The sequence below is a fragment of the Dermochelys coriacea genome, chromosome 12 (assembly GCF_009764565.3).
Source record: "Dermochelys coriacea isolate rDerCor1 chromosome 12, rDerCor1.pri.v4, whole genome shotgun sequence".
Classification (NCBI taxonomy): Eukaryota; Metazoa; Chordata; order Testudines; family Dermochelyidae; genus Dermochelys; species Dermochelys coriacea.
In genome coordinates this window covers 30,747,318-30,762,525 of record NC_050079.1, presented here as the reverse complement: position 1 = coordinate 30,762,525, position 15,208 = coordinate 30,747,318, and the positions used below count along the sequence as shown (strand labels likewise).

Genomic DNA, 15,208 nt, shown 5'->3' with positions numbered 1-15,208 from the left:
ATGTGCCACAACCCATATATATTCCAACTCCATGAGATACCTGTTGTCCATCCATGTAGTTCCTCATGTAGGGTCTACTCCATCTCCCTTTGAATAAGAATTGAAATAGGGGAGTGCTATGACCTTATCCAAAGCCACTGAAGTCAATGGAAAGACTCTTATGTACTTATTATTTGGGCTTTGGATAAGGGTCCTATGGTTATCCATGCCCCACATTCTATAAGGGTCCAAGGTCCACCTTTGACTCCCCCAGACTGAGACATGCATCACCCCAATACACTTCCCTAGCTGTCCCTTCAATTCTTTCCACTGCAAGACAGCTTTGTTTCGCATTGGGAGATTGAGCCACAGTTTAATTTGACTAATGATGCATTGCACTGTGCTAAAGAAAACTAGTAGTTGATGTAGATACCAAATACTGGACACTGTTTCCTGCTGGGTCTTTTAGAATGTGAAGAATGTAAAGAAATGCTATTTAATTCTATTGTTTTTTTTTAATTAGGTGTTTTCTGGAATATTTTGCTGTGTCACCATGTACATAAACAACTCACAGTGAGACAAGGACATTGTGCTACAGAAAGCAGAGCCTTAATGGATGAGCCTGGCAGAGCATCTGAAGCCAATTGCACAGTCTGATCAGAAGGGCATAAATACAAGCATGACAGACACAAGTACACGACACACTTTTCCACCTGACATAGGGTACAAAGGATGCAGCTCATGTTATCCCTGCACAAGAAATACTCCTGGGATGGGATGGGCGTAGGGATGAATTATGGCATAGCCATTATAGACCCAAGCCATAAGCTCCACCTCCTGGAGTCAGAATCTCATCTTTCATTTAAAAAAGAAAAGTAAGTTTCTCATGTTTGTGAAGAAGAGCTTGCAAATGTGAGTGAACCCAGAGCAGACGGGCTCATTCTTCTCGATAAGCTATTAAGTTCCTGGGAGCCACTGAGGTCCATGATGCTGTCTCTGTCTCTTTGGGACTGGGAGAAAAGTCCAAGCTCCTCTCAAAGGGAAAGGCCCCTGCTGTCCCTCATGGGGAGAGAAGAACATCGGCCCCTATACCACTCTGCTTTTCTGAGTGGTGGGTCCATGATAGAGGTCTGGAGGTGGAGGTACTGAGGTCCTTGTGTCATGGTGTGCAGTTGCCTTAATCTGACTTGGGGTGGAGAAAGGAAAGAAAATGTGGGAGGTGAGATGGTGTAATGAGTACTGTACCTCAACCGTTGAATATACAGTCAATGAGATGGCACTTAAATTAATTCATCCTCACGAGAGAAATGAATCTATAAACAATTTTTATGAGTCATGAGTCAAAGTCTGGAAAAGCACATTTGCAGATTGCATGCCAGCATAAACTTTTAAGTAAATCACTACATGTTATTACAGTAACACCACATTTGAACTAAGGTTGTTAGAAATCCTCTTCAGAAATTAACTCAGCCATTCTTAATGGAATTTGTGGCTTTTTGCAACCACATTCACATTAGTCCTCTTAGAAATACAAACAGTTCTAAACAGCAAGATGGCAATATAAGTGAGATGGTTTGAGACTCTGGCTTAGTGGCTGGAAATGTATTGTTCTCCCTGCACTGAGAAAACTTTCTGGTGCTGCATCAGCATTCAACATATTTGTACATAGCAGCTTGTTGGAAGTGGGTGAGGGGGGTTGCTTTATGCACTACAGTACCTGTTCTTGTGCAGTTTAGAAAAGAAGAAATGACAGGAATAAATTGTAAAAATGTTTCCTCTCTGTTGAGAGGTTTTTTATTACACATCCATTTAGTCCAGATCATTTTAAACTTACATTTCCACCATGGCTGATCTTTGCTTTAACAAGTGTTTTTTATTAACTGAAATGATGGGTTTTTCATTGTGAACTGAAATCTCCTTTTCTTGTTTTGAAAAGGGCATTTATCTAACGGATTATTTTAAACAGCTGAAACTCAATATGTTGAAAAGGCAGTTGTGAATTCTTTGTCCATAATTGAAAAAATATATTAGTTTTGCTTTAAAGTGTGAATAACGATACAGCTACTATCTGTGCTGACTCAGATTGACTTACTTCCATGCTGGCATGACCTCCAAAGGGAGTTAAGAAAAAATTACTTGTGGAGAGGAGAATTCTGTCTAGAACTGCGAAGCAAAACTATTCAGGGCTGCATGCAAAATACGTACTGTACTGCATCTTACCAATTCCTTTTTGTGCTTAGTGCAGGTTTTTCCAACATTAATATTTCTGAAAACTGGTATCTTTTAAAAAAGTGTTCAATTTTAAAGTTGCAAGGCATACATTTGAAAATGCAAGTAAAAATGCTGCATAAAAAAGTAATGAAGCAGTAATTATCATCATAACTACCTATACTAATATTGCCCACTTTCAACTACCTCTAGCTATATGTTAATGTCCAGTTATAAGTGTCTCAAAACATTTAGTAGCCACTCAGGAAACAGAATGGCCCATATGTTCAAAATAGTCATAAGAGAAGGCAAAGCACACTTTATTAATTCTTCAGCACTCAGCTTAATCTGTTCAGCTCAGGCTTCTGTAGCCATCTAGTCCACACTGGGCATGCTCAGAAGATTAACTTTGCTTTGAAGACTACAACTCAGCCAACAATGTCTAGCAATACTTTCCAGTCTGAAGTGGTTTTAAATGAGCTCCAAATGAGTGTTAAGAGTGAATGTAAATAAAACAGATGCCTTGCTTTTGAACAGCACTTTAGTCAGTGGATCACAGTTATGTTTGTTAAAATGTACAATTACCTGGGTTGGGTAGTCTCTTGCCCCAAAACTTTTAGTAAGAGTCAGGGTCAATATTCTAACATCATGTAATAATATGGTACATTCATATTCAACCCAAAATCTAAGTATCTTGAAAAGGATAGTGCCTGATTGACACTAGTCAGCGTATTATGCCAGCTGTATGGGTGAGGAAAGACAGCATTGTAGCATGATCCACTGGTTCACACATATATGTTATGCAGCAATTTGTATTGCCAAGTTAAGCCTTAAGTTGGCCACCCAGCTTTCCCTTTTCACACAGCTGTCAGGCATCTTTTATTTTCTACACACAACAATAAGCCACAGCACTAGCTTTACAGTTGTGTCACTCCCTTTCGCATGCTCTTAGTTTTTATGAGTCTTTGCCAAGCTTTTCCAGATGTTTTGGTACAGCCCTTATCTTCATATACTGTGAAGCCTAGGTAGCAGAATTCCTTCTCTTGCACAGCTTCTTCATTACCAGTTTCTATTGTTGTTGGACTCTGCTACTTCCCTAGAAGAAGAAGAAGAAAAAGTTCACATTAATACATCGTCCAGAAAAAACACTAACTTCAGCCACCCTTGTGAGTAGGACCTTAGCTGATTCCTCAGACCTAGCAATTAGGAAGGATATCATCATCATCATGATGCTGTTCCCTAGATTGCAGCATCTGTTTCCTCAAATTCATATTCCACAATCTAACTACCAAGAGCAATGTATGTTACCATTTCATGATACAGACTGAACAGCTGAAGAGAGGGACACAATACAGCCTTGCCAAACTCCTTTCCTGATGTTAAACCCTTCTGTTTTATGGCATTTTTTTTATTCTGACTGTGGCTTTCTGCTTATAAAAGGGAGGTGACAAAGCCATTTCACTAATAAATGCTAAGAAAATCCATTTCCAAGGGACTGACAAGCTACATTAAAGCTATACAAAGTGCTGTTTTGTAAAGTAGTTGAAGAATAGCCTCAGGGTATGTCTACACAGCCAAGTTGGGCTTGTGCCAGCCAAGTCTCCTTTGCAGTCATTGCAGTCATACCTGCAACTCCAGCCAGGATATCCGGGCCTTGCTAGTTGGCTATAACTACTTGGAATGTGTACTTTTAGACACAAGTAAGGGAAAGATGTAAACTCTCATTTCAAATATAAGCTATGTATAAACACCTATACACTTGTGTGCAGGCATTATGTTGCCACACAAGTGTGTTAGTTATATGGCCCCTTAATTGACTGAGACCCTGTTCAGAAGCAAACAGTTGGGAGGAGGTAAGTGAAGTCTAGTTTATAAAGCCCTTACTCACATAAATAGGCCCATTAGCCTCCCTATATAGTGGATTGAATAGCTTTAAGGTATCCTCAGGAAGCTGCTTGGGGAAAAACAGTCTTCCTTGGAAGTGCCAGGTGGGCAACAGAGGCCTCAGCATAGTCTTCTATTAGGAAAGAAACTATGCCACTACTGACACCATTAAATTAGGCTTGAATAAAGACTGGGAGTGGATGTGTCATTACACAAAGTAAAACTATTTCCCTATGTTTATTTTTCCCCCCTACTGTTCCTCACAGGTTCTTGTCAACTGCTGGAAACGGCCCACCTTGATTATCACTACAAAGGGTTTTTTTTTTCCCTCTCCTGCTGGTAATAGCTCACCTTACCTGATCACTCTCGTTACAGTGTGTATGGTAACACCCATTGTTTCATGTTCTCTGTGTATATAAAATTCCCCTACTGTATTTTCCACTGCATGCATCTGATGAAGTGAGCTGTAGCTCACGAAAGCTTATCCTCAAATCAATTTGTTAGTGTCTAAGGTGCCACAAGTCCTCCTTTTCTTTATGCCATCACTGAACATATGCTTGATTAGCTAGAGTATAATTCTTACTCCCTGCCCCTTCTGTTTGAGTATCCTTGTTCCCAGCTGAGCATGGGAAGCACTAGCTGGCAGTAAAATGTTCACATATCCTTTCTCATCTCAGGCTAAAGAAGCAGGGACTGCTCATAGCCCATTATGTAGAAGGTTCCCTGTAAACTCTCATGTTGAAAGCTTCATGCAAAGGAGTCCTATTGTTGCTTTAACACAAACAAAGAGAAATAGCTCTAAGATTTGAGTTGATATCAGATCAGAACAGCATATATTAATTACTGGATTTCCAGACCAAAGATTTGATTTGCTCTGATGACTGAGAGAAGGACAGGTCTCCTGTAATGAATTCATTATTAACAGAGTGAGAGAGAGAACCAAGCAGTCAGACATTCACAAATCATCTGTCTTTTTACTAATATCTGTAGGTTTTGGCACCTCTCGAGCAGGCCCCATTTCCCTGGAGAGGTGCTTTCTAATGTTCAATAATGCATCTGTTATTATGAGAAGGATGTTAAGAGTTTTGAATGCAGCAGCTCAGTTCAAGCAGCTGTTGCATCAGAGTCTGCTGAGGCAGAAAAAAAGAAGACACTTAAATTTTTAAATATATGCTCCCATGTGGTCTATTTCTCAGCCGAGAGAAGGGCTTTTGCATTGCAGCTGCCACCTGTCTACCACAGGGGAGGTTTTATAAAGGGCTTTCTTGGAGTTGCACTTGGCTGCCCATTTGAGGCCACAGCCAACACCAACTGTTCAACAATATTGTAGAAACTGAATTCAGCTCTTCGTCCCTGCTTAGAATTCTCATGACCCTGATATTCTGGAGAAGTCGCCAGTTACAGTGAGCGACATGATAAATCTCAGCCAATGTAATGTCTTAACACACAGGTTCCCAAACTCTTTTTGCTGTTTTCCCCCTTTGGAGATTCATGTCCCTTGCATACTCCCCTTTTCTAAGAAACAATATTTTCATGAATGTCTGGGGTCCCACTGCTCCCCAGCTGGCAAGTATCCCCTGCCCCAGACACGCTCTGGGCAGGTGGCCCCAGCAGGACACAGACAGCCAGGCTGTACCTCTCTCTTCATGTCCTTCATGTCCTGGGACCCCCCCCCAAAATCACTCACAGGCTGCAGTTTCCTCTGGCCTTGATGCAATCCCCAGCATGCATGGGTACATGCCTATCAGCCCCTGGAGAGGATCATGAGCTGGAAGGGGACACCCACTACACCCTGGGTGGTGATAGGCCACATCCCTTGCTCCTCAGCCCTCGCTCCTCCTTGTTCTTCCCGCCATGACAGGAGCCAGAGCAAGAGATTCAGCTAGTGAAGGGATTTCTCATTTTATCAATAATATTTTGAAGAAACAAGAACAAAATTCTTAATCAGTCCTAACTCTGCAATGGGATCTGCCAAAGCAGACCTCTGCACGTGTGCGGATCATCATCCCACAGACATCCAGAGGACTCCGTGTGCATGTGAGGGTCCACCAGCATGGATCCAGTAGCAGGACTTAACCTATGCCCTGTACACTGCCTTTCTGAGGATGGAGTGGGGATGCCAGTTATTTAAAAGCTAATAGAAAAGGTGTCAAGAGATGATACCTTTAGCAGCATCCAGAATAAAAGACCATGGTATTTCCTTTTATTCTCTTCTCTGCTGAGTGTCCTTCACATGCACTATATTTACCTTTCAGAAGGTACCCATACAAATGCAACATAGGAGCCATGTTACATGCATACCTGCACATTTGTATAGGATCAATACTTGTATTGCGGCTAGATTCTGCAACCCTTTCTCTTGTTAGCAACACCTCACTTCTCAGGTTGTCCCATTAATTGCAATGGGACTTTTTATGGAGGGTGAAATTTGCTCCTATTGAAAGGCCTTTGCACCACTTACAGGCTATTCTGTATGGAGGTGAGCTTCAATCGAATTCAATGTAAGTAAGTGTAGAAGAATTGGGCCCATAATTTACAAGACTGTTTCTGTTTCTTTGTTTTAAGAGCATAAAATCAAAAATCAGATTTATCTGAAGAAAAAAAAAAGTCCCCATTAACATGGTGAGTCTTGGAATTCTAGTGCAGAGAGCAGTGGGAACCACCCATCCTTATAACAATTCTCCTTGTCTCAGGAATACAAGAGGAAGTGGTCATGTCTCTGTTGCATATTACTGTATTTGTCTTTCCTGGTCTCCACCAATTAGCTCATAAAACCATGTTTAAAGTTATGGCTTCAACAGAGCCATATGACTTCTATACTACCACAAACAGAAGAAAAAGAGAGGAAAATTTACAGTTCAGTTTGACATTGTGTACCAAATTCTAAAAAAATGGCTCCAATCCAGCTTTTTAAATGATAATAATGCAAATTGCATGCTCAAGTCCTTAAGTCATAAATGTTGAGTGCTCAAGTTTTGTATATTCCAAAATTCTGTGGAAAAAATTAGTTTAAAAATTCAGATGAATATTTGTGGGTTTTTTTTTTTTTTTTTTGCAATTTTGCTGCCAACGCTTGTGGTATTTGGTGGTTTTCTTAAAGCCCCAGTTCCTAGAGTCATGTGATTACATCAGACTTTCAGTATATGTCTACACTGCAGCAGGAAGCATGCCTCCCATCATGGGTAGAGAGACATGTGCTATCTTAAGAAGAGCTAGTGTGGTAAAATAGCAGTGTATCTGGCAAGAGCAGCACCCCTACTCAGAACTTTAGAAACTGATCTGGGACCTGGCACTATAAGGCAGTTAAGAACTAGGGCTAGATTCTCCAATTACTTATACTGGTTTTACCCCACTGTAACACCATTGATTTCAGTGGAGTTAGTCCAGATACAAGGAGAGGAGGAGAACACCCATAGTATGATCACTAACTGAATTTTCTTTTCTTTTCTTTTTTTTGGGGGGGTGAATGGGATTTGCCCCAGATGAAATGCCACTGCAGTACAGTTTCTGAATGTGATAGTTTCTTCAGAACCTTTAAAACTGTAGCTAAAAAGAAAGACCATTATACAAGTGCAATAACTGTTGTGATAGACACTATAACAGGATGGTTCTGCTCCACTGCAAACATCCTGTGTAACTGGCAAGTTGCTTAGGCCTGGATCCCCAAAGGTATTTAGGCACTTAACTCCCATTGATTTCAGTGGAAATTAGGACCTAATGATCTTTGGGCATCACTTTCTTTTCCTTATCTGTAAAATGGGAATAATAGCACTTCTGTATCTCATAGGGATGTTGTGAGGAAAAATACATTAAAGATTGAGGGGGGCCGGAAAAGTACGTAAAATAGAGATTATTCTCCCCAACTCAGTGATTTATGAGATCAGCTTTTTATATGATGAGACAACCTTGGAGCCCTTATTGTCTAGGAAGTAAAATTGTGTTTGCGTATTTGCAAATTCTCTGCCTTTTATATCATTGTGTGGATGTTCCACAGACTAAACAGATTGGTCACAAATAGCCGTGAGGACAAGTGATGCCGGAAATATCAAGCAGATAATCCATACTGGACATATCAGAATAAGTAGTTTGATAGCAGAAATAGTACTGGGGAGGACAATACCTCATTCTGGCACTTTAATGCTCTAACATGTCAATGAAATTAAAAAAATCTACCACAGTCAAACAAGAAGCGGACTGTATTGGTGATACCACGAAGAGACAAATGTCGAACATAAGGTGGAATTTAAATCCATGCATGGGAGAAAAAGCTTCTTCTGGGGAGTTGGAATGCTGACGGAATGATGATTTCACAACATTTTGGTGGAATTTCTGGAGTTAACAGAGTAAACATTTCATACGGGGGGGAGGGGGGAAGAAAGGCTATCGCATAATTACATGCGGAGTGCTGTAGATTTCAAATGTATATTCTGTATCTCACCTCCTTCATGCTACTCTGCTTTTTCCTCTCATTTGTCCCTTCTGAGATTCAGTTTTGTTAATTTTAATATATTATGATTTGAATAATATGGATTCCAAGGGGTCCTGTAGCTTTGTGTATTTTTCCATTTTGTTTTTGCTGGTTCCTATTGTTTTTCTTGTTTTGTATATTTGAGTATATATAACATACAGTTATATGACATGTATGTATGTATATAAATAGTAATTGCACTGTGTATAAGTATTAGTGCACCCTGTATAAGAATATATCTATATTTAAAATGCAATAAATAAAATATTACAATGCAACTTTAAAATGTTTTGTGAATAAATGCATGAAAAAAAAATTCAGTACACCTTCTTGAAAACATTTGGGTCATACATAAATTTGTTTAGTCAGAAAATTAGGACCCTGTTTTTTTTAATAAACCCTGTGTATGGTCTTAATTTTTTTCACCATGTGTAATCCCATTACCGCCAATGGGACTAACTCCTTGCATAGAGTTAAACAGGTGAATAAACCTTTCTAGAATCAAGGCTCAGGAGTGTATATTAATTAACTGATACAGAGTAAAATGCTTAATTGTGTAGATACACATTGTATTTAAAACATTCAAATTCAGTAGGCCAAACTTTAGCCCAGAGTTCTGTTTTATGGCATTAGAATCCACTGGGGAAAGGCCTTATAATGGAAACACTGACATAATTCTAATATATTCTATCATTGTTCTTCCTCTAAGAATTGCCTAGGGCTTAATCAGACTTTTTGGTATATTTCCATATCAAAGTTAAGTATTAAATATGTGATTAACAGATGGCTGCATGAAAAAAAAACCCATTTGCATGCCAGTGCTTACTTAGTAATAAGAACACTCCTGTACTCCAATTATGATTAGCATTGTTCTTCGCCAGGAACCCACTAATGCCCTGGTTATAAATGTTCTCCATATTTTCTCTCAGGGATAATTGTGAAACAATCAGAGCACATCTAAATGGGACTCAAGGTTGAAAACTTATAAATCACACTTGTCAGCATTTTCCATCACCATGGTTGATTTATGACATGACCCAGTGCTTATAACCACACACAACTCCTACTTTGTAATCAGCCATGTAATAGAACTCAGACTGAACAGTGTAGGAGAGCAAAATCCCAGGGTGAAAAAGTACTTTTAGATGAGTGGAAGTATATGAATGTGTTGAAGGAAAATAGATAACACACAACCATTCAAATGTTGCAGATTGGGGTTTTGTATCTCAGCACGAGGAGGAATTGATTATGTTCCATTAAAGAGTGAAGTTTGAGTTAAACAAATCAGATATAAGCCGTTCATGTTTGGGGTTTTCAATTCAGGGTGAAAATCCCAGTAAGTACAACACTTTTAGAGTCGTCTTTAAAATTAGTCTCTCAATGCCCTAGCATAGCTTAGTTATGAGTGTCTCAGTGCTAAGACATTTTTGCATCCACTCGTTCACAATGTTTGATCAGTGAAGTGATTTTGAATGGTGTCCATGCCCCAGTGGGTCACAGCTAAGAATGCCGCACTCAGGGCAGACTGCAAGAAATAGGGCAGACAATTCCCCCAAACCGGTAGTTTACTCTGTTGTTAGGTTATGCCATGCCAGTAACAAAAGTGAACTTTGGTATCACCAGACTGGTTAACAAGAAGTCAAAAATGCAGTCTCCTTAGAAATTCCAGCTCTTGGCTCACCACCCAACCTTTGGACTTTATGATGCGTGGTAACTGAAAACCAATTTAATCAGATATGGGGTCCTTCCAATCCCCAGGGATGAACCAATTAGCCAGGTCAATAGAAAACTCAGATCTTGCCCAATAATCATGCTGGTGCCAATCCTTTAGTAACTAAAAGCTAAAGGTTTAATAATATATAAAAAGAAAGGAGAGTTATTGAATGGTTAAAAGGAATCATATACATACAAGTGATTGCAAAGTCCATATATCAGGTTTGTAGCAGTAATGGAATAAATTGCTATCTTGCAAAAGTCTCTCTGGAATCACCCAAACAGATTGAGGATCATCAGTCCTTGTTTAGGGCTTCTGTGTTAGTAATCCAGTCCAGAGAAATGAAGCACGGAATGAAGACAAAATGGAGATGTCTCAGGTGCCTTTTTATATCCTCTCCCCTGTGCATGGAAGTTTACTGTCTCAAACAAAGCCCACCGCACCTGTTTGTGGAAAACTACTGGTCCAAGATGGAGTCCAGGTTCACATGAGTATAACAATGTCCTTACATGGTTTGCTGACTCACAGGGGTAACCATTGGCCCCTCGCTGTCTGAGGCATCCTCAGGAAGAGCTATTTGGATGGGATGAGTTTCTTCAATGGCCCATTGTGAGAGCTGAGTGTCCTTCATGGTCCATCAACACATAGCTGGCTAGTCTTGATGTAAATTCTATCTGCGGGGTGTCACCCAGGAATACAACACGTATGAACAAAACAAGTACATAGCTAATATTCATAATTTCAGATACAAAGATGATACATGCATATAAACAGGATAATAATACTTTATAGATTGTAACTTTTCCATTGACACCTTACATGATACACTTTGTATTAGATTTATGGTAATAGCATAACAATGGTAGTAGCAGTGATAAAAATGGTCATCTTTAATCATACAGCATCACATATGGCAATCTAAGGTATGCTTTTAGCTCAGTTCATTTTTACAAAACTTTTTCCCTTCTGAGAAGGATTTATGGGATAATGCAACATATATACTAAATCAAGTATATATGGAATTAACTCAGTTAGAGATGGAAAAGACTTATTGAGTCATTTATTATGTATCCATTTCAATACAGGTTGATTTGCTATAATTATATTTGCCATGCTTTGGTTAATCCAATTTTAAATGATTCAAGTGAAGTGGCTTCTATCAATTCCTTTGAACAGTATTTTATTGTCCAATAGATTTTGCTGTTAAAACTTTCCCCCCGATATTTGGCATAAATTTCTTGACCACAGCCCATTAGCTCTTATTTTACTTAGTTTAAACTCTGCCTAATAAGGCCCGCCAATTTATAATGGAGGAAGCTGGTAGTTGCTCATCTACTTAAGAGGAGACCATATAGTTCAATTCTCTCAAAGAACGCATTTTGAGATCGATATTGCAAGGCTTCTCGTTCTTCACTTGCACTTGGCATCAAAAGGATCCCTAAAGAAATGTCTGCACGGATTCTAGCTTCAGTTCATTTCCCAGGTCCCTAAAGTTATCCATGATTCAATTAAGATGCACTAGTCCTCATAACTGGTGTACAGCTGAAGTGCGGGGATCTGGGGGTAAGGAAGATGCCCCCTAGTAGCACTCTGACATCTGGTGGTCAGGAGGAGAACTCTCCCTCCTACTGAACAATTCCAAGCACTTGTAACAAAGTCCAGTGATTGGTCCACTGGCATGGCATATTACGAACGGAACTAGGCAGCAGCAAGTCTCTTCCTTCTCTGGCCTTCATCAAGACATATACCACTACAAACCTGCTGATTGGCTCTTTGGTAAGAGCCTCCTAACCCTGTCTACTGGGTTTTAGGCATCAATCTATTGAAGAAGGGGGCTGGACTGGCTGAGACGCCTGAGGTTCTGTAGGAGACTTGGTGATATTTCATAGGGAGTAGCACACTCAGAGACTTCAGAGTAAGGCAGGATCCAATGGGCCTTGGCTAAAATAGGCAGGTTAAACTCAAGGGATTTTAGGAGGTTTAGGATGTGAATTTCCAGGAGAAAGGGCTGATAACAGCCCAGGGCAGGTGTTGCATTCCAGCTTCCTGCCTTGAGGACAGGTCGCTTTCAGGACTTATCCTTTGCAAGTTTGCTTATTAAATAAACTTATGACCAAATATCCAGATGTGTGTATCTATCCTTATTGGCCTGCCATTCACAAATATCATAGAATCATAGAACTGGAAGGGACCTCGAAAGGTCATCTAGTCCAGTCCTCAAGGTAGGACTAAGTATTATCTAGGCCATCCCTGACAGGTGTTTGTCCAACCTGCTCTTAAAAATCCCCAATTATGAGATTCTACAATGTCCCTAGGCTATTTATTCCAGTGCTTAACCACTCTGACAGTTAGGAAGTTTTTCCTAATATCCAACCTAAACCGCCCTTGCTGCAATTTAAGCCCATCGCTTCTTGTCCTATCCTCAGGGGTTAAGAAGAACAATTTTTCTCCTTCCTTGTAACAACCTTGTATGTTCTTTTTCTTGGGTTTACATCACACAGACTACAGTCAGGGATCCCGGAGCTTAAATAGTCATATAATTTGCTTTTTTGTCAAGTTTAGTCTATAAGTGCAAAATTCCCCTCTATTCTTCAGGACCTCTTTTATCCTACTTCCAACACAGCCTAACCTCCCATGAGGGAGGTAGTATACTCAATGTGCTTCTGTTGTCATCTGTTTTAACGTGCACCCACTGTGCAGGCACAGATTCCAATTCAGGTGCCAATTCTTGAAATTAAATAACAGAATCACATAGGGACAGATTCTGCAATCCTTACTCACCTAGTTATGCTTTCGCATTCAATACTCAATGTCAGTACAGGTTGCAGAGTCAAGGTCACAATTAACAAACAAGCTTTTCTTATCTTTAGACTTGTACCCATAATTTCTAATTTAAATGGGTTTCTTTACTGAATCAGTGTAATGGAAGGAACTCTGGTTGACTATACAAATCTAATGCACATAGAAAATATTGGGCAATGCAGTGCTTTTTAGGCAGGAACAATTTTGAGCCATGGGTAGAGCTGAGCAAAGTATTGCAATGTAGGAGGCAGATGCGTAAGTTAGATCTGCTCCTGACTAAATTAATCTTCCTTATCTCATGCTTCTCTGCAGTTGTACATTGACCATGAAAGATGCATTTTGAAAGCATGTCACATAATCACATGGGAGGTTAATAGAATTCTTGACATATTCTCACTCCCTTGGGACAGCAACATCTGCAGCAGAAAAGTTTTTGAAGTGCAATCTCATCATATTTTATGAAAAAACTTCAGGCAGCCATAACAGACTTTCTTGCAAAAAACTCTGAAACGTAGAATGAATTTTTTTGCCTCTGCCCGCTTTCAAACTAGTTAAATATTTTGGAATGAACATTGTAAATTACTTTAGCTAAACATCTGTTTTAGGACAGGATCTATACTCTTTTGTTCTGAATACTTGCTACGGCAACAAAAATGAACATAGATGAAACATGATGAACATAGAGGAAACATGATTTAATATGTATAAAGTCTGTGAAAAGTATGTTATTTGGGAGCATATTCTATAATGATGGAACATTTTGAACTTAAATTGCTCAGCTACATTTTCATAAACAGCATATTTAATTGAATCACTTCTTTTATTCTGCCATGCCAACCCTAAATAATGCATCAATACTGAATCCTTCCTTTTGAATTCTTAACTGTAAAACTAACTCAGCTGTACATCCTGTTCAAGAGATTCTCTCTAGGGCATGTGGTTTAGGTGGTTAAATTAGTCTATATAAAGACCCAACTACACTGAATTGTTACAGTGTTCTAGAGCCATGAGAAATATGGCTGTTTAATAAAAAATATGAATTGAGGAGGAGGCATGCTAAAGAGATGATTAACTCTGTGTGTGGAGGGCAGTTTCAACAGGCGGGACATTCCAAATAAAGCCCACATGCTCAAGTTCCTGAGGGCAAGTTTACTGATCAACAGAAGATACTAAGCATCAAAATAATACAAAGCACTTTAGAGCAAATACTTTCTGCCAGCTATGAAAGGGAGAGGGCACATCCTTAGCCTGATAGGCAGCTCTTTTTAATATGAACAGCTCCTCCAAGATCCTACTCTGATGTTTGGTCTCTCACCACTAAGTGTAGGCTCTCTCTATTTATAGCAGGTGGGACTTTCCATCTGTAGTCACATGACCTCCCTGAATTCAGTCCCTTCAGTCTTAAAGGGCCAAGTCCAGTGTTGCCAAGACTTGTGACTTGGTGTTTCTCTTAGAGCCCCAGCTGCCAGAGTTGAGTCAATCCAGGAGAATCTGAGCTTTCATTAAAAAAGAAAAGCATGCTTCTAGTTTCCACAGTTGTGGAAAAGAGCTAGAAAATGGGACCCAAGTGCACCATAAAAGTTCAAACACCAGCAGGCAAATAATAAGACCTCTCCCATGCATTTTTTTAAATCTCATGATTTTTAAACCAATCTCGTGATTTTTGAGTGCCTGACTCATTAGTTTTTAACACGTGCGATTGGCAGTATTGTGACCCTTGGAACAAGTGCAAGGATGTGCACATACTGCTCAGAACCAGCACCCTGTCTCTCCCGCTCCTACATTTAATAGGACATATGGAGGGCTGTCACTGCATAAGTATTATTTTAAAATAATGGAGCTATATGTAAGGCTAGAGTGTGTCTGGGCACTGTGCAGTCCAAAAGTGGCACAATGTATCCCCTCCCATTACATCCCTTGTCTGGGGCTAAGCCCCACTGAAGTGCTTGTGTTCACCTCCCTACACTTAGTACTTCCTCAAAGGGGGCAATGAGGGGTGTGGAGGAAGCTTGGCCATGTGCCCTGCCTGCCCCCAACCTAGCCAGTGGGGCATGTAGGCTAGGAGTGCATACTGCACCCTCCTGACTGTTTGACTCCCCACTTGCTCTACTACAAATCAGTGTCTTAAAGCCATAATAGAGCCTGTAGTGTTT

The 15,208-nt window shown here is 39.9% G+C and overlaps 1 long non-coding RNA gene across 1 annotated transcript in view; it reads right to left on the bottom strand.

The window, feature by feature from the left end:
- Window positions 1-1,737: 1,737 nt before the first annotated feature.
- The window catches only part of LOC119841468, a 44,212-nt gene continuing 30,741 nt past the window's right edge, over window positions 1,738-15,208 (bottom strand). The window contains exon 2 of the long non-coding RNA XR_005288557.2: window positions 1,738-3,283. This is a non-coding gene — a long non-coding RNA (uncharacterized LOC119841468). The remainder of the gene's footprint in view (window positions 3,284-15,208) is intronic.